This window comes from Strongylocentrotus purpuratus, unplaced genomic scaffold (genome assembly GCF_000002235.5).
Source record: "Strongylocentrotus purpuratus isolate Spur 01 unplaced genomic scaffold, Spur_5.0 spur5_scaffold_1, whole genome shotgun sequence".
Taxonomy (NCBI): domain Eukaryota; kingdom Metazoa; phylum Echinodermata; class Echinoidea; order Camarodonta; family Strongylocentrotidae; genus Strongylocentrotus; species Strongylocentrotus purpuratus.
In genome coordinates this window covers 28,544,826-28,566,013 of record NW_022145594.1, presented here as the reverse complement: position 1 = coordinate 28,566,013, position 21,188 = coordinate 28,544,826, and the positions used below count along the sequence as shown (strand labels likewise).

Here is a 21,188-nt window from a genome sequence, read left to right as displayed (position 1 = left end):
CAGGCACGAAAATCGTTTTGCATCATCATAAACATTTATCTTCTGTTTTTATTGGCCATCTATATAATCTACATCACGTCTAAGAATATAATGAATGAAAATCCCAGCACAGTTGTTCTTACATTGTGTGCGGGTAAGCCTGAATCCGATGACCTGGGTAATAATATCTGTAAAGTGCTTTAAGAGGGCCTTCGGTCCTGAAAAGCACTTTATATTATCATTATTATTTCCAAAAAAAAATAAATATAGAAGATGTGCAAGGTATGGTGGGTTTATGAATACCCATCTTTCCTAATGATATAAATCTTCCGAATGACTCGATTCTTGGAAAATCATACATTTCACTGACTGCTGAAACAATCCGTATTGGAAGATGGTTCGACCCTTAATTCTAGGGTTATTTATACCATTGAGAAATTTATTCCAACTCGCAAGGAATTAAAGACATTGTTTAACAATGCCAAATCTGGTATGCATGGCCCTCCATGTTATCAGCGTCTGTGATATGATGTAATATTGAAGCCCTACAAATATTGCGCTTCAAAATCATCATGAAGTGCTTCAAAAAAGTAAATATCTTGGGTGACCGGTTTTACCATACTCATCTTTTCCAGTAGACCGTAGTGTTGTAAAATTTCGAATTACAATCATAAATATCTTGATAATCAGACCTAAAGGTTTATAATTATCGTTGCAGCATGAGCTAAATCCAGGATTTTGTTTAGAATCTGAGACAAAGATACCCAATTCCTTTCAGGTAAATATATAGGGAGAGAGAAATCGGAAAATGTGTTTCTCTCTTAAGAATGATTCTAATCTGAAGTGCGAAAAACTGCAGGTGATTATCACTTTAAAATCAACAAACAGATCCAATATCAATTAAGCCACGTCATAAATCTTTAATGATGTTTAAAATCTTCGAAATAAGAGAAATAGGATCGATGGTAATCTTCGAAGAGAACGGGAATACATTTTCATACTCAAATTCATCCAATACGTCATTACCAACATACGAATCTCGAGTCTTCTGATCCGTATCTCTTTTATCTCCTACCCAACCTTACTTCGTTATTTACACATTTTCGCTCCGGGTCTCTTAACATTAATGAAATTTCACCTCGTATTTATATATAAAGCGACGAACTACTATTAATTTACCTTAGAAATGCGAAACCTGTCTCGGTCCTTTTCCTTAACGATGCCTGGAAGGGATATTCACTAAACCAGCTGAGTGCTCTTTGGGTATGTTGAAAATTTACTGGAAAAAGAAGGAGAAAAGAAAAAGGAAATGGAATAAAATAGAATAAAAATAGCGCACATGATGGATGCATTTGTTTGAAAGCATGATGATAGATCAACTTCAATATATGCACTTCATTTCCAGTTCATGTTTGTATCCATACCAATTACTCAATAGTACATAATAAATAATGTACAAACCATATTGTAATATTTCAGGGGCCTGGGGAAAGGGGAACAAACATGCACGATGGCTCAGTGGTAGAGCAGTTGTCTCGTTACTGGGAGGTCCAGTATTCCAAACCGAGTCGATGTGCTAGTAGTGCCCTTTGGTAAGGCATTAACCTCATTACCAAGTACCTTGGAGAGGACTTAAATGCCGTCGGTTCCCTGGTTGGTTACTGACAAGCATCACATGCTTTCTTAGCAGTCATGTAAGACACACAAAAACAGACAAACTGAACTAAGCTAATATACAAATCATATCAGAGCGACCATCTTTAGGGCGAAGCAAATTGGACAACACACCTTCACGAGCTTGAAGAGTTGAGAGGTATCCCTTGCTCTTCACACGAATGCTACTCTCTTTGCTCACTACTCATGTTCGGGTTCATCACATTTCCTGCGAACACTCTTTTGCGAATCAATCCACTCAAAAGTTGAAACTTGAGAGATCACTTCGTCTTCTTCTTCTTCTACAGTGTTGAGGAAATCGCAGCGCCCATCTATCAGTATCACATGGTTCTGGGCTCCAAACATGCGGACAAAATATGAAGAGACAACTGAACTCCTAATGGCTCCGTTCACATTTGAAATAAGAGCGTTGTCTTAGAGGGCGTAAAGACTGCATGTGCCCTCCCTCCATTATATAAGGATTCTTTTTTACGGAATGATTGTTCATCAGCGGCCCTCAAAGGGTAACCCGGTGGCGCCGCCGAAATACCTCCTTCAGTTGGCCCCGCGGAGTGCTTTCTAGTGGCATTCTTGGAACGAGTTTGCCCTCTAATTTAGAGCATGGCTCTCTTCTCACTCCTGTTGAATACGATGCGTCATTTTATTGACGTATGTTTGCGTCAAATTGTGAGGTCTTTGACGCATCGTGTGAGATTGGCATCGTAAGCGCAGTGAATGGAAAATGAATAGTGCGAACACTGCGTTTACTTATTGGCGCATTAACGAATGTCCTCAAAGACTTGATTAGCAGAGGGAACAACGTTTATCGAAATGACGCTTCGTGCATGCGCAAAGGGCACTGATCAGTTGGCTTAGGACGTTCGTATCCTCTGAGTGTGAATGGGCCCGTGTCTTTTCAGGGCGCAGGTTATGTACCGGGGGACTGAAAGTGATGTGCTTGTCTCCGTTTCGCCATTACCCTGATCAGACGCGGTTTCGTGCCCCATTTACTGTGATGTGTCTCGCCCTATTTTCGAGTCTTTCGACGCTATATCACGACTAAAACAGGGAGATTTACGAGGGCCCCCAATTGACAGTCATTTATCTGAGTCTTGCTTCATCAAGCTAAGCGAGGCAATATCATGACGTTTTTTTTTTTTCATCGACTAATACTTTTAAAGATAAAGTCGAGTTCTGGTTATGCGATTGCATTGTGAAAGAAACAGTGTGGAATCAATCACAAAAGGTTGATCATGTAGCATATAAGCATTGGTATGTACTGCAAGGTTCTGGAATCATCAACATGATAAGAAATATGGCCCAGTGTCGGTAAGTTACAAGCACTGTACACAGAAAAATGTATATGGGACTAAAATTATGTGGCATAAAAATCCGTCCTGATTTTGATGCTGTTACATGCCATATTAAGAATATTAAGGCATCTGACGAGCAATGCTATTCAGGGAACATTTTTAATCTGATGTTCTTCCACACTGGCATAATAACACTGATAACGCTCACAAATTATTTTTCACCTCTTCCCAGAACTCAATCTTCTCTTTAAGTCGAGTGGAGGTCTTCAAGAAAATGTCAGCGCAAAAGTCGAGGTTTTTTCACCACAACAAATTGTTTTGCAAAGTGCGCTGGACAACAGTGGAAGTAATTGACATGATAGGAGGTGATAGGGAAGGAAGGGAAATGGAGCGGAAGAAATATTGAAGGAAGGGCGAGAAGATGGAAGTATGTGAAGGAAAGAGCGAGGAACTGAAGGAGAGGGAAGGTAGATGTAGATAGATGGGAAGTCACACGAACTACAATCAACCTAGGTACCACCGGGGCGAAGGAGAGGGGAGAGAAGAAAGATGAAGACAGATAAATAATGTATGGTAACATAAATATTTAAAAAATACATAGGGCAAACGGAAAAGCACCCGCATAAAAAGAAAGATGAGATCGCTTAAAAGTACGTTGCTTGTATAAAGGTCCAGTTTATCAGCGAAGAAGCATAATTTCTCAAATCGGGACATAAGGAAATGTTACGTGTTAACAGTGCGAATCATAAAAGAAAGCAAGTGTAACCAAAATACGATTTGAGTCAGCTTAATTTTATTTTAAATCGTCTAATCCGAGATAGGATGCATACTGATTACTGTATAGCTCAAATGGGTAATGACCTCGAGCAAAGAATATTTGGTAGGGGTAGGGCGAATACCACGCAACTAATATAGTCTATATAATAATACTCTAAGGCGTCGAGGGGGGTATCTGGGGTCCATTTTACAGCGCCCAAATCTCCCCTCCCGCCCGCCCCGGGTCGCCGCCGGGCGGTCCCGCGGACGGACGACGTTTTAATCTACCCATTTGGCCACGTCCCCGTTCGATCTTCGGTCGCGGTCGCCGTCGACGTCGATAAAGGCGGTTTCGGGGTCCCGGGGAGGATGGGCGGACGAGGGCACGGCGGGCGTCGCGGATTGCAAGGAGGCGACGAACCCGCGAGAGCGAGTCGGCAAGGCGTGCATCCGCCCTCTGTGCAATCAACAAAGAGACACACAGCGGACGAGAATCTACTCTGTCAATGGATGTAGCACATCACGTAGTAACGGTTGTGGCTTACCCCGAGTTTAGGCCTCTTGCTATAGGATACGCTTTGTAGCATGTAAGAGAAATACACATTAACAGATGACTCACCCGGGTGAGGGGATGTAAGAAATGCACGCTCTCACGGGTTGGGCTTACCCGTGTTATGCGTCTTTTTATATGATATGCTTTGTACTAGGCCAGCCGGATCTGCTGCGTGTACGAACGTACGTGTATAATGTATGCGATGATTCTACGCTCACCGTCACACGCACAGCTCAGTCGCTTCGTCTTTGATTCTATGATGATTGCCGTGATTTATATATAGTTTACGTGAATAGAGGTATGCAAGCAGGGTTACTTTGGTATTATCCTGTTCATGTTTACTGAATTTTGAAAATCATTCTTCAAAGTAAAGTTTTCACAAGAAATTCATCGTAACTGACAGTTCAGTTGCAAGCTAGCTGCCATGAGGCACGGGCAGTGCAGTGCGCCACTGTTGTCGAGCACTGTCGGAACTGTGACTGTGTGTGAGGTGAGGTGAGCTGAGCTGAGCTATTCTCGACAACATTTTGAAATTGCTCTTATTGCCCCTATATTTCAATATAGTTTCGTGACTAGATCTATAGAGGTATGAAACCTGAGCTTAGATTGTGATTATTCTGTCCATGTATAGTTGTATGCTAAATTTCGATAATCATTTTTATTTATTACTAGAGTCTGCGCTGCGCGGTCACAGAAATTTAAGGTATGCATGAAGTTTGAAGGCTTTAGAATATTAGTAGAAATAGGATGTGATGTAGTAGAAATAGGATGTGATGTTTAATGCAAAAAAATTAATCAGTAATCATAGCTATCTCTAGCCCTTTTCTTCCCCAGAACTCTGGGGCTTAAAACCGGCCGTAATTGCAGCAGATGCTGTATTTTCTGAGCTGAAGTGAATTTTTATTTTTTTAAATTGAACCGGTTGATATATTTCATTGACGTTTCTTACAGGTATTCGGACAATGATCCCGGTCAACTTGATACCTCATTCATGAATAACGGAGCTGTATTTCTTGCGTACGCGAAGAAAATGACCGAAAAGAAGCTCGCCACGCAAACACAGAAATTTATGAATAGTCTATCAATCAATATTTTTAATTAAAATAAAATATTTTAAATTTAAATCAGTCAAGTCTTTATTTGATATTTATTAGCTTATTTTTAATTAAAATATAATATTTTAAATTTAAATCAGTCAAGTCTTAATTTGATATTTATTAGCTTATTTCATTGATTACGGAAGCTAAAGGCTGAAAAGTTTGATGCCGCTGACGAACGCAAAATGGCTGCCACAGCAAAGAGCGCCCGTTTAACGGGCGCAAACAGCTAGTACTGCCATAAAGGTCCACCTCCGCCCGAAGATAAAAAGGGGGAGAGGGCTTTCAAGAACCACTTTTATTCAGGCCATCTAAAACGATATTGCACTACACGTTTGACGGTGGCATTATTACGGTTATAATACTTTTCCCGAGCAAAGCCATGAAGTTGGAGTCTAGGGTATTTCTAGTGCCCCTAAAAACAAAGCGATACAAAGACGTTGAAACCAATATGGATTTTATTCCCGTGTCCGGTTTTCTCTCCACAAATTAATTCTGCAAGATGATTTCGAATAAATAAGATGCCTGCGCGTCTTTGTAGTGCACCGGTTATAGCTCGACCAAAACAGATGGCCGGTGTTTGAATAAATGATTAGTATAGAATAGCCGATTAATGATAATAACATCACGTCTGGAAAAAGAGTCATAAAGAAAGGTACGGGTATACTGGGAAAACCTTGAAATGCATGAAGTAAACAAGCTTGAGATGGGGGACGTGTGCCATGTTTGTTTGTAATCCCTATTGCACGCGCGGCGTAATTTCGAATGACGTAGAACTACGTCAGTGAATGGCGCAATCTTTGACGCGTCCTCTGAAAATGGTAACTAAGAGTTAGACTCGCAATGAGTGAATGGTAAATGGATAGTACTAATAATTTGATAAATTAATGGCATATGCGCCAATTACCTTTAAAGACTTGGTTAGCGCAGGGAATGACGCAGTCGAAATAACGCCTTGTGTCCATCGGGCATAAGAGAGAAAAGGGGAGCGCTATTTGAAGAAGAAAGAAGAGGACATTTAAAAGAGAGAGAGAGAGAGGGTGTGTGAGAGAGAGAGAGAGAGAGAGTATTATGGTTGGGGTAGTTTAGTGGAGCGCTGAAAAGGTAATGCGGGTTAATGAGGAGACAAAGTCAGAGATATTGAGAGACAGAGAGGAGAGTCAGAGAGAAAGACAGAGAGAAAAAGGGAGGACGAGAAAGAGCGAGAGAGGGGAGGGGGCGGGGAAAGGGGGAGAGCAAAAGAAAGAGAGATAGAGGGAGGGAGAAAAGAGAGGGAGAGATAGAGACTGACAGAGAAAGAAAAGGAGCGAGGGAGAGAGAGAGAGAGGTGGCGGGGGAGAAAGAGAGAGAGAGAGAGAGATAAGAGGGAGGCAGAGATTAAAATAGACAGAGAGACAGTTAAAGACATTCAAACAAAATACTCCTGAAACAAAACTCTCAGCTTCCAATGTCATTCGCTGTCACATCTCGAACCTAAAAAGGATCAAGTTCCTGATTAGCAAAACCATTTTCATATTGGAGAATACTCCGCGGCCACGATGACGGTGCCGGTGGTTGCGGTGGTGGTGGTGGTGGTTTCGCGGGGATCGCTATACCAGAATGAGATAGGGACTTGGGGATCTACTTCAAAGAACATTGAACGCATACAGAGTAAACCATGTATGTTTTAAGCAACTGAATAATGAGAAAGGGACAGAAGTAGACGAAGTTGCCTTGAAAATGAAAGGAATCATTAACAAAAAAGTGAACGAACACATTGGCGAAAAACCATGATAAATATAACGACGGCATCAGCAACAATGACAACAAGCACGATACAAGGAGTTTCGATCAACATTTCACCAGGGGCTGCAATGCCAATAGCCATTATGAGCGTCACATACTGAAATGTGCGAACATGTTAATGAGGTATTACTGTACGTAGTCCGAACATCACTTATAAAAGTAGGCCTAATATATTTCAAAGAGTGCTAAAAATCTATCCTGACGTTGATTTATTGAATTTCGTTGCGATCGTGTTAAAACAAAAACAAAATAATAAAAAAGTCAATTGAAAAAGGAGAATCAATACACACACAAAATAATCTGAAAAGAGTTTGCAATCTTTAAACACTAGGGAGGTTCGAACTTAGAATAGCAAGCGCAAAATGAGATTAAATCTAACTCTGCAAATTGTCTGTTTAAAGCCGAATGAGCGTTAACTCTATGTTAACATTTCAGTTAATGCCCTTGAAGCTTCAAAATGAAGAAAAGTAACTTCATTTCAGGGGAGCCAGACAAACAATGCTCGAAGCAACGAACTCTACTTAATATAGTTTAATCCAATCGAAATGTGAGCTCATACAGCGTTCAAGTAGAGTAAGAAAGCGGAAATCATCATGAGACCATATGGTTTCCTGCAACATGATGACTAAACACGCTAGACTTTAGAAGGCTTATTCGTGATAATATACAGGCATGTAAGTAGCCTTAAGACAAAGCATTTCACAGTATTATCAAGGTTTAAATTTATCAAAAAAAGTCACTTGTTCTTCTTTAAATTGACAACAGTTTTTCTCATTTTGCATTTCTATATAATTCTAAAAATTAAAATTTAACAAAGAAGTCCGAATACATGTTTACACGGAAAACTTGACTGAAACGATTATGCACAATTAAATCGTTCACATTCATAAACGGCACAATCTACAGCATTGTATAAAATGAACTCGAAATCGAAATTGTCAGTGATGTTTTTGTTGTTGTTCTTTCTGTTCGTGTACAATCCCTAGCATTCTAGATAAAAAGATATTTAAAACAAAAAACATCGCTAAAAGGAGACACTTGACTTAATGTGAAACACTGATAAGTATGACTCTATACCACAACTCCGCTAGGATATGGCGTTAAAGAGGTTTGTGGTTATAAACTACTGAGTCTACACCTCCCTCCAACTTTACTTCACTCTTTAATTGTTGATATTGTTGACATATGAAGCTCTTTGGTAAACTCATGGGTGAATTTGTGTTCAATTACAGAGACAGTCCAGATAGGACAGTTTTTTTCATCACCCAGACCCCATTTTATCCAACACTACTACTGACGATTTACTTGCTACGACGCTCGTAAGCCTAATGTTCGCAATTCTAACTCTCGACCCTGTACGCAGCAAAGCCATCGCCATAGCTATAGCCGTACACAATAGACGCATGCTAATTCCTAGAGAGCACGTTAGTTCCTAGAGAGCATTAAAGCAAGCCGACACCCAAGGGGCTCTTTCCCCGAATCACATACTCAACATAACTGCATTATGTACATATTAAATGTGAGTGTTTCTTACACAGGAGGACATGTTTCCCAATTACCCGGACCCAATTTGAGGCGACTGTAATAAAACATTTTCCGGGATTCGCACTAGTAAGGTGTCAAGGGTGTCGAGGTGGTCGTAAGAGGGGGTAATCTTACCCCGATGTGGACTTCTTACGGAGTTGGGGTAACCTTACACCAGTTTCATTGACCCGTCGGCAAGAGGAAGTGGCCTCTAGTAGTCTGACTCGCAGACCGTATTATAGATAAAGTTGAACTCGGGGCCCTGTTTCATAAAAAAAAACTTGTTTTCAATAAGTCATGTTAAATTTCTATGACATTAATTTGCTCTCAGCCAATCAAATGCCACTATTTCAGTAGCTTATAACAATTATTGTAACTTGTTACTTATTGATTTGTTTATGAAACAGGGCCCTAGTCACGCAATTGCGTTGTGAACGAAATTATGTGGAAGCGATTGAATACAAATGTTGATCCTTATTTCATACATAGCATAGAAGTATTGGTGTAGATTGTAAGGTTTTGGAACTTCAAAATAATAAGACATTAGCACAGTCTGCCTTCAAGTCTTCAGCACGGCACACATTATGTGTAAATTGGACTAGACAAACATGTAAAATGAAAGTATTATCCACAACCTTAAGCTGTTGCAAATGTCAATTTTCTAGAAACAGGAGAATGGTGAAACGCAATGTTGCTTGATTTCTTATCTCGAGAAAAAAATGATTTCCACAGGCATAGCATGGGTCATAGAGCTTATCCATTGTCATTTCGGGTATTACTTGTGACACGGTGCATTTTTTTTCTTCCATGACTAATCATGACTAAAATTACAACGAATGTACATGTAGAACACATAATTCCGTAAGAATAACCTGAAATTAAAATTGCACTCGAATTATCGAGACAAATTGGTATCCTGTGAAGATGCTCCTGGAGTGCCCGTCACTCAATTCATTCATCAGGAACTTGACTCCAAAGATAAAGCATAAACATTTTAAAGCTTAATTGGGGCTTCATTAAAAAACCTACGCTGGATTCTAACATGATTTTGAACGATGCTGTTGCTGTGGTCTAGCTCATACAGTCCGATATCTATGCCGCGTTTCTTAAAGGTATTACAAAGTTTTGGTGTGGGGTCATGAATTTGGTTCAAATGAATATATTGGAAGCATATGCAATCCTACATTATTTAGTGATCGTTGTCGCGGTTGATTTCGTGTCTAAAATTATGAAATTGTAAATAATAAACTCTTTATGTTGTATAACTCCCTCTCAAGGTGGATATATTAATTAAGCTATAAATTAATGTTTCTTGACTAAAATCGACCGATTGGCTAATACCGTTTGGAAATTATATATCACAACTACATATTCTGAAATTTTCATGGTCGCAGCTACCATCGTTTGGCCATAGGCACTTTTTGAAATTTATCAACATTTACCGGGAGCACCGGTAAATTTTTATATTCAAGTTTTCTCGAAAGCAGAAGTGTTTTAGGGGCTAATTTTTCGAGTGCTTATGATACATCCACAGCGGCATCCAAATATATCAAAATCGTAAAGAATCACCATCCACCCAATTTTCAAAATTTCCCAAAACTTTGTATTACCTTTAATATGCACCATCTCCGTTCGTATACATGTACTGCAGACACAGGCTTTAACAAACTTCCACAAACTAAAGATTTGAGCCGAGCCTAACTCTGTCAGTCTCGGCAAGAGTAGCGACAGTACGTGCATGGCCTACCGGGTGCAGACCGTTTAGTATGCATAGTCTCATAGTTCAAAAACTTTGTCAGGGTCGAGAATGTCGAAAAGGAGAGAGCAAATATAAATGCTAACATATTTACTATTATGTTAAGGTAAAGACTAGGTCTGTTACGTCCAAGGCAGAAGTTAGTAATACAGTTAAAGAGTACAAATTGACATTACCCTATGACTGTTCCCTTAGAGCTAGAAAAACTCAAGAACGTGTATTGGTGGGTTTGTATTTCTAGACTAGGCTTACATTAAGGCGCCACCTACCCAGTTAGTCACATGATCATGAACACGAACATGGCCTGAATGAAAATGAGAATCAAGTGAAGTCCACTTCACACACGAAACGGAAAACACGCTAAAAAAAAATCATTATTTCACATGTAAACTTGACATGAATGGTGAGTGTTTAATAAAAAATCACAATAATAAAGATAAATATGTCAACATATAAATAAATGAATATGAATAAACAAATAACTAACTAGCTCAATAAATTCATAAATAAATACATGGACAAGAGTTCCAAAAAAAAAAAACAGCAAACGACGGAAATATATATAGTATAAAGGCTACCCCGTTGTAAATTCAAAGTTTTTTTCTTCATAACTAAAGAATGAAAGATGGACTGGTTGAATGCGGGCTTTTTTTAAAATACTTATACATGTAAATGTAAACTTTAATGTCAAATTCTCAAGAAACATGAATCGCAACAAATCAATTTTGTTTACAAACAAAATAAAATAAAAAAACTCTCGGGAAGGGTATGAATAATTCATGTGTTAACTGTTTGAAAAGACACACAAAACTATTTCAATAAATAAATGAACGAATGAACTAATCAATTGATTACTAATTGTATGTACTCACCTTTAGCTGAGTGTTTTGAGAAACAGAAGTGTGATGAAGACTAACATTTGATTTGACCACTTTATTTAATGTTCGTCGTTTTATCATTTTATTTTCCGGCAGCATTTTCACGCCTAGTGTAAAAAGATGTCTAGGGTATTGATTACCTGTGTTCCCCGCATGAATCGATTTCCGTGAAATTTAATTACAGAACATGATTTGGTGAATGCCTCGAATGTCTTTCGAGTCATTAATAATTAAAGGAAGTACGGGAAAAGATCAAATGAGAAGATTATCACTTTCTAAGAACAAGACAATGTTCCGAGGAGGGATATTTTATAGAATATTGCAATAGATCAAAAGAAGAATATCTCATTAGATCAAATGAGAAAATGTTCACTTTCTCAGAAAAAGAAAAATGTTCAGAAGAGGGGCTTATCAATAGAATATTGCATTAGATCAAAAGGATTTAAAAAAAATTGATACTACATTAGGTCAAAAGAAGAATATTTCATTAGATCAAATGAGAAGATGTTCACTTCCTCAGAAAAAGAAAAATGCTTAGCGAAGGGACATATTCATAGCATATTGCATTATATCATAAGGATTACAACAAAAAAATGATATTACATTATAGGTCAAAAGAAGAATGTTTCATTAGATCAAAAGGATCGAATGAGAAGATGTTCACTTTCTCAGAAAAAGAAAAATGCTTAGAGGAGGGACATATTTATCAAATATAGCATTAGATCAAAAGGATTACAAAAAAAAAATGATATTATATTATAGGTCAAAAGAAGAATGTTTCATTAGATCAAAAGGATCAATTGAGAAGATGCTCACTTTCTCAGAAAAAGAAAAATGCTTAGAGGAGGGACATATTATTTTATAGAATATTGCATTAGATCAGAAGGATAACAAAATACAAATAATGATATTACATTAGGTCAAAAGAAGAACATTTTATTAGATCAAAAAGATCAAATGAGAAGATGCTCATTTTCTCAACAACAAAAAAATGCTTAGAGGAGGGACATATTTTTGAAAAATAGCATTAGATCAAAAGGATTATAAAACAAAATTGATATTACATTATAGGTCAAAAGAAGAATATTTCATTAGATCAAAAGAGAAGATGTTCACTTTCTCAGAAGAAAAATTATGAAAGGAGGCCAGGAGGGAAACATTAATTTCTAGAAGAATAATGTGTGAGATCAAAAGGTCATCTTCTAAGAAAGCATCTTCAGTGGATCGTAAATCATGTCTAACTATCACTGACATGAATAGTTAAGGTGGAGCACAGTTAACATTTAACAAAGTAATGTATGCCCCTTGTACATGTGATGGGGGATATTTGATGGGGGCTTTTGGTATGTGTGTTTCGTAACTGAAGAATGAAAGGTAGACTAATTGAATTAGGGTCTTTGTTGGAATACTTTTAGATGTAAAATTTAATGTGTCACATTCTCAAGTAACATAGCTCGGGACGAATCAATTTTTTCACACACTTAAAAAAGGATAGTATCTTGTTGTTTAGACTTGTTAACGGCTATACACAAACAGTGGTGATATACATCAAGAATATATCATCTAAGTTAGGGGAAATAAGAGAACTCAGTTGGCTATTCAGAGAAGAAAAAAGAGCTTTCAACATTAAAAAAAAATCTTAAATCAAAATCTTGAACAAATCAACATAATAATCTCTAAACATCATCGACAGAAGAATAAAATGAATATGTTTGTTTTTAGTCAATTCGACTATTAATAATATCATGATAAAAAATGTTTGTAATAAATGGCTGTAAAACCTTGCAGTCAATAAAAATAAAAAGCTTCTCAATTGCTTACAATATGTTGTCGGTTAAACTTATCAAAGATCCTTCCCTAAAACTTGTGAGGTTTCTTGTAAAAATTCATTTTTTACCACCAACATATAATGTAATACAAATATAATGAAAAAAGACAAATGCGACTGCGTCTCTATCATGCTTCCCCCTAAATTCAGTTGAAGGGGAAGTTTCCTCTGATATTAAGCTTATTTTAATGGAAGCAGAAAAATGAGATGACCAAGTCAGTGAAAGTTAAAATAAGAAATGTATGCTTTTTTGAAGTAGCGATCAATCAAACACAAATTGGCAACACTGGGAGTGACGTATCTTGCGAGGTCCTCTCCAATTCGCTCTGTACTGAAAATTTCATAAACTTTCATTTTCTACGTTATTTATGATGGAATAGATTTTTTCCATCCAAGGGTTGAATGACAACATATTTGCAATAATTATATTTAGAGTGTATGCGTGATTGTAAATACCCTACCACCCGAGTGTCGCCAAATAAATTCATAAACAAATAATTCATGCAAAATTGGAAAGCTTTACAAGCTCGTTTTCATCCAAGATGGATCAGCAAATGATCTCCGAAATTATGTTCTACCTATTTTTAAATCCTCCTCGCTGTGATTAAATCTTCCAACGGGGAGATAAATATATCTATTTTTTTCAAATGGCGTATCCGGACCATGGCCTATTAGGGGGCAAAAAACTGTCCTCTTTCTGCGATCCACTTAGGACCGGGCTTGTGCAGTGACTCGAGAAGGAGAACCACTGTTTCAGTGAAAATGTCATTTTTTCATTTGTGATTTGTCTAGTAAGAATTTAGACGATTTTTCATGTATTAAGAAGTTTTCTTATTTTCCTTTGAGAAGATCACATGTGTTTCTTTAAGGACACCTTAGAATATCTGGGACCGGTACGTGGCAAAAGTAAGTCACGGCTAAGTTCAGAGCCACATCATCAAGTCAGAGAACGGACGTGTTTGTCCACCATTTTTGATGTAACAGTTTTGTCACAAATGTCTCCGAGAGGAGTAATTTGTGTTCCACGGTTTCGAGTAGATCCTGCCAAAGATGTACGTATTAATTATCAATTGGTTCAGAGGCAATTAAGCAAATATATAATGTAGAAATGTAGAGTTAAATGAAATGTAACTAACGAGCGTGGAATGTACGCAACTTGTATGGCCAGGTTTGGCGAGAGTATTTTCGGTCAGTTAGGTTAATACCATATTTGTCTAAATATGTGTGTTGATGTGCTTGTATAAATAATACATCAAATAATGGATTTATTTGGTGGCATTAACAGTAACATTTGAGAAGTTTTTATTCTGGTTTTTGTTGTAAGAAACACTTCAATTTAGAAAGTGGGTAAATGAAACAGATGTTGGTTTTGTATCAATTTTACATTGATAGATGTTACAGTGTGAGAATATTTGGACTGAAGAGGTCATGATTGTATTTCTTTGATTGTAGTCGAAATATATAAGGACAGGTTTTTTGGAACAAATTAATAAACAGGCATTACTCAAGTTGAGATTAGAATGGATATTCAATCTTTATTGCAAATATTCATTTAACATTTAAAGTGAATTATAAGAAGTACATTTACATGAGGGCTAGGTATGTTTACAATTGGTAAATACAAAAAGAGGATTTTGATGCAAAGTGGCAAACTAAGGATATACCTGTTTCACAAAGTCAATATTTAATGGTTTAACAGAACGATGTATTGGTGATTAGCAATCGCAAGGCAATGATGCTAAGGATTTCTTCATCTTTTATTTTTCATACAGATTGAATAAACACTCGATTTATCGAGGACTATCCGATTCAACAGGACAAACTCGACTACGCACTATATACAATATACAATGTGTCCCAGAAAAAACGAAACCAAGAAGTATCGATGTTTTATCATAACTTAACGATAAACTTGAGTTCTGGTAATGCGATTGCATTGTGAAAGAAAAGGTGTGGAATGGATCAGAAAAGTTGATCATATAGCATGTAAGTAATGGTGTGTAATGCAAGGTTCTGGAGTCATCAAAATCATCATAAATTTGGCAGAGTCTTGGTAAAGTAACAATTACTTACACAGAAAGGTGTATATGGGGCAACACACATGGTGTCGGGGCTAGCACTACCCTGATTTCCTTATCTTTCTATGCTCATTACTCATCCAATGTACATTTTCTTCCAAAATGGTTTGGCACATGACTTATTTGTAATCTTGAACATTCAGTGTAAGTTTCGTTAGATCTGTGAGAATTCTTTTTCTTTTTTTACCAGAACTCAAGTTTATCTTATGATAAACTTGAAGTTATGATAGAACATCGATACTTCTCGGTTTCGTTTTTTCTGGGACGCACTATACAGTCACTGATATAGCACATAGTACAAAGTGGCTGGCTACTGTTCCTTTATTCCGAAGTCAGTCAGGTGGGTGCCTCTTGCTCCTCCTCCCAATACGATAGTCTGTTCCCCGAGTAGAGGTGATTATGTGATCAACTGTTCCGATTTCTATCCTCATCACTCATTCTTGGCCGTGATCCCAGCGGAAATTAATTTAATTAATCAAATGATCACAGCAACCGCCCCTACATCTCAGTGGCAATTTTTCATCACAAAATCGTCCCGTTCATAAATAGACTACCAAGCCATTGTTATTGGGGTGGGGGGGGGGGGGCACTTGCATCTCCTTAAGGGAGGGGGGGGGGTACCAACTGCGATCGGAGGGGGGGGGGGGCATGCGGAGGCCTTATCGCTTTCTTTTTGAAGCCTTTTCCGTTCTTTTTTCCCTCTTAGTCATCTCATTTTCTTTCTCTTTGATTTTCTTCGCTGTTTAGGGGGAATTTCAATTATGAAATTAACTCAAATTTGATTTCATTTCAATTTGATTTCACTTCATCGTATTTCATTTCATTTCATTTCATTTCATTTCATTTCATTCCATTCCATTCCATTTCATTCCATTCCATTTCATTTCATTTCATTTCATTTCATTTCATTTCATTTCAATTCATTTCATTCCATTCCATTTCATTCCATTCCATTTCATTTCGTATTATAAGATCAAATTGAATCCTATTTTATTTCATAAGATTCAATTAATTTCATTTTATTTCATTTCATAAGCCACTAAGTTGGGTATCAAATCAAGGGTCTTATAAAATGGATCGTCGCCACCCTCGGAACTTTAAATTGGTAATTATCTTGGAAAGATGCTGATATTATAACTGTGTAGTTGTCCGACAGGGATGATAGCCGCGAGTAGTCAGTGGTATAGAGATACATAATTTGTCCGAGCAATAAGATTCGCATTCATGTCATGTGCGGAAAAGTTGAGAACAATTTTCTTCGAATGGCAATTACCTTGCACGAGTATTGTCTTTGAGGAGATAACCATTCAGGGAACACTTCGTCGAGACAAAACGGCGACCCGACATTTTGCTCGTGAGACAATCGCTCCGGAGTAGTCCGGGATTTATTCCATCAAAGTTATAGTTAGGGTTACGGTTGCAATTATGTTCTAGGTTCGATCTAGAGTTGGGGCTAGGTATGGAGTTCGGTCCAGGGCTAAATTTAAGAAATCGGTATATATAGGTTTAGGATATCAACACGGAGCATATGCCGCAGGAGTGTCATACGACCGACAAGGGATGTGTATGGATGCAAGGTCATCGCTAAACCATTTTGGATGGGGGGACAAGTTTTCATGAACTCTTACCATTAACCTTCCACTAAAAAAAAATCAACCTTGATTATGTTGTACAAAAACAAAAAGGAAACAAATTCAATCAAATATATAGATAACGACTAAAATGGACACCGTGTAGGGAAAACCGTCACATGCAAAAGAAGAAAAAACACTTTGCCGAGAGTAATTAGATAAGCATAATAATAGTAAGCGTGTCAAAGATCCTCCAACCCCCACCCCTTTAGTAACGGCCCCTTCATAAAAGGTGAAAGAACTACTGGGCTTCCAGACAAGATCGATAGCATAGATGGGGGCTGAGAACATAATAGTGCCTGGCATACGTGCTGTGTTTCTCGATGATGTTAGGCATATACATGCATACTACAGTATGCGCGCTTGTGCAATAAACAAAATAAATACCATGAAAGCTAAAGCTAAAAGTAATTGCTTTTCCTGAGACCTATTGGCGATCTCCCCACCCTTCCCCTTTGCTCCCCCCCCCCCATCTCTCTCTCTCTCTCTCTCTCTCTCTCTCTCACTTTCTCTCCTTAGCTCAATTTTACTGTAGAGATATTTGTCTATTCCGTCCGTTTGAACTTTACACCTACTTGATATTAGAATCCTCTTGAGGTTCAATTTATTTTATTTTTGCAAATCTTTCATGTTGCTTGCGCACGACCAAAAAAAGGGGCATTTATTAATCATATGGTCTTTTTTTTTATAGAAGTTAATATCTCAAAAGTCTTTGAGGTCTGTTATTTAGCAATTTATTAACTTTCACCAACCTTACAACAATGACAGTCCTTAAGATTGACGGGAAAGTACCAGCTCCTTCACGGAGACGAGGGCAGCCGGAACAATCTGTTAGTATCAAATTCCACCGTCTGGGCAATCCCGAAAGGTAGTTTTCTAAAAACCTGAAAGAGAGAAGAAAATGATGCAGACAAGAAAGGGATTAGCTGACATATCGAATATCAAGTCGAATATATGCAAAGATAGCTGCGTGTATTAAGTGCCAGACGGTACAGAGCTTAAAGGGGAAGTCCGTCCTGATATTAAGTTGGCTTAATAGATCCAGAACAATGAGAGGAAGTTGGGGGGAATTCCTATCAAAAATAAAAACGTTATGAACTGTTTAAGTTGCGATCAATCAAAGACAAATTGGCAACTATGTGACGTATCTTGCGAGCTCCACTCCAATTTAACAGGTATCAGAACCGCAAATTCATATTCAAAGGATGAAAATATGAATCAAGATGGAAATCGTAAGAGTGAACCCTTTAAAAAAAAAAAATTAAACTTTTTTCTGTTTTTGAGGGGGGGGGGGATTATGTGAATATAATTAATTGGGGGCGGCCAGACGGTTCGGTAAATCATACGAGCTGTAACGTAAGGAGGACATGCAGAGCTTGGTCTGTGCAAAAGTGCATATATAGTGCAAAGGTACAGGAACATTATAATATACATTTAAATCATAATTGAATACAAAACATGAGCCCAGTGAAACAAAATGAAGAGCCTTCATAATAATAAAATGGAGCTTTACATTAATGGTGAACCCTCAAATCAAAATCAAATGTCGGATTTATTATTGCACTTTGGCTAATCAAATGGGGGAACATTCATTTCATTTAAAATTACATAGCAATTAACTTCCAACCTTTAAATAATCAAATTATATCTCACTATTTACCGTCATTGCACTAAATCAATTGCTTCTAAAATATGCCCCAAAGGCCCAATATACTCAATACAAAGTACCGACCTTTTACTTCACTCAACTTTCATCTAAACATGAATAAAACAAAATGTCTCGCAATCAAAGATAAGTCTTTCCGCCTTAGCACACGATATAACGATTCTTGTATTTTCATCAAGAAAATCACATGCCAACCCCACAAATATCAATAAGCAAAGTTTCTGTTTAATCAAACGTTCACCTCAGCAAGCGCAATTCATCGCGATTCAATTTCCCTTTCAGTTATCAAGGCGTCATTTTTTCGGTCATATTCCCCTGAAGCCCCCGGCTATTTGCTCGGGTTCTTTTCATTTTTTCGAACGAAAATACAACCATCTGAATATGCTTCGAGTGGTGGCAGATCAATACATTTGCATTATAAATGGGACGTTTCACCAAAGGCGTATTTCTAGAAAAATAAACCGGGTTCGATTGAGATTGGAAAGGGGGTAAAGAGATGGGGTAAATGGGGCTCCCGTTCGGGGAGGGTAGAATTATCATCTGAGGAGATGAAAGGTAACCGAATCAAATGACTTAATTCAATAAACGTAGGGTGCGTTAAAGAGGCTTTTATTAGGCAGTTGTTTGGAATGTGAAAACATTATTATGGGATATAGGCATATATAGCATGCAACGTAAAAAGAAATATTAAACAAATATGAAATATAAAATATTTTAAAATGTGTGTTGTAGAGTAGGCCGATCAATGGGAAAACGATGGTCACGGCCTCTTTACATTATTTGGCATTCCGTGATTCCGCGCCTCCCCCCCCCCCCCGAAAGAAATATCTCTTTCTTTCTTTCTCTCTCTCTACTCTCTACATGTCTGCCTTTTGTTTGAGAATTTGGAGCGGTTAAAGGGGGTGTAAACTGACGAATACAGGGGAACTCCCTCTACGTCTCATTTTGGACAACTGCACGTACACGAGTGGACTTGATTAACGGTAGTCAGCGACTTAATCTCTACATGGTCAGCGTTCGCGAAACAGACCGAATTTCTCTTCACGCTTCGGTTTCGCGAATGTTGCACGCACGTGAATACTTCGGTCGCGTCGTCCGTAATCGTATCATACCCGATTGGCCCCGAATCAGGCCGCGGGAAAGACACGTCGTCGCGTCATGCTACACTCCCTTTAAACGACTATACTCCAAAACTTCACGAGTCATGATATATAACATCACATCCCACTCTCCTTACACCATACAGAGTGTACTTCCCCATATTTTAGTTTAGGAACCTGTCATTTTGATATCGTCACCAACCTCGCCACGTTATGAATATTTCAAAGCCATGCACTTTTATGGACTATTAATCGCATCGCTCTATTCACCACACCATCATAATATGACAGCGTTATCATGGTTTCAACGAAATATTTCAACAAGGCCATTTATTGTTGTTGCTAGTGTCCATATGCGTGTCTGGTAATGCCATTGACCTCGTATACGATGGCTTTCGTATACCAAGTTAGGACGATGAATAAAATATCACTCCATCATTATTTTCAGATTCAATTCGCGATTTATTGCACGTCTCCTTGTACTGGCTGTGACGAGTCTGACCTGACCGTAACGTGAAGCACAAGTTGTGAGAAGCCCTTGAAGAAATATTCTATTATCGTAATTATCATTGCAAGTATTAATACAATACACTTCAGTTTGATTGGATGCTCTGTATGATGTAGGCTAGTTCGTAAAATATTCTTGGACCCTCTCTTTACTATCTCAAGCTATTTTCTTTGTCGATGCCTCTACATCTTTTTTTGAATTTGCAACGCGTTGCTTGGTGGGATATTAGCCTAATCAAACTATAGAGGTCCGATATTGTAGGGTAACGATTATTCATCTGGCGAGTTCAACCGGTCGGGATTGCTTTTTTCTGATTCATATTTACAACTTCAATGATTTTACATTCCGAAAAAATGGATACTTGGTCTTCTCAGTTGCTCTCTCTTCTCCTTCTGTTCTCGTTCTTTCCTGAACCAGTTCAACCAGGCCTCCCCCTCTACTCCATCCCCTTCCCCACCTATCCGTCTTTTCCCCTTTACTTTGCCCATTTCCTCTCTCTCTTTCTCCCCTCTCTCTCTCCTCTCTCTCCCCCTCTCTCTCTCTCTCGCTCTCCCTCTATCTCTCCCGAATCCCGCCCATTTGTCACCGCCCTCTTGTCGATCAACAACCAGTACAACAAATTGTAAAGCCATCATTACTTCAATTATTGAACAAGGCTCACGAGAATAACAACAGTTTCATGACGTAAATTCATGAAACCCGGTCGGATTCTCTGTTCATCTGAAAACATATCAAAACGATAATAACAAAAATAATCGAACAATATCTGTTTGTAATGGCTATAATTATCAAAGGATTTCAATTGTGTCATTCTCATTCAATCTCTGACCAAGGCTAAAAGATAGAACCTTTGTTTTATATGTATTCCCAAGTCCAAGTGGGATTCTAAGCTCCCTCGGCAATTAAGGAAATCATGTCAATACGGCATTCAATTATCTTTAGAAATACAACTGGGCATCGCCTGAAGCTGTAATTCGAGACATATACCATTTCTCCGCATTAAGCATTTATCATTAATCTCTCCGGCCTGCATCCCCGGCCGGGTATTTCGGTTCTGACGTAGGGAAATCTTGGTGGACAAGA

At 38.1% G+C, this 21,188-nt stretch overlaps 1 long non-coding RNA gene across 1 annotated transcript in view; it reads right to left on the bottom strand.

Moving 5' to 3' along the window:
• Window positions 1-813: 813 nt before the first annotated feature.
• LOC115921024 overlaps window positions 814-21,188 on the bottom strand; it is a 39,260-nt gene continuing 18,885 nt past the window's right edge. The window contains exons 2-3 of the long non-coding RNA XR_004062699.1: window positions 17,584-17,715; window positions 814-1,258 (exon numbers count right to left, since the gene is read on the bottom strand). This is a non-coding gene — a long non-coding RNA (uncharacterized LOC115921024). The remainder of the gene's footprint in view (window positions 1,259-17,583; window positions 17,716-21,188) is intronic.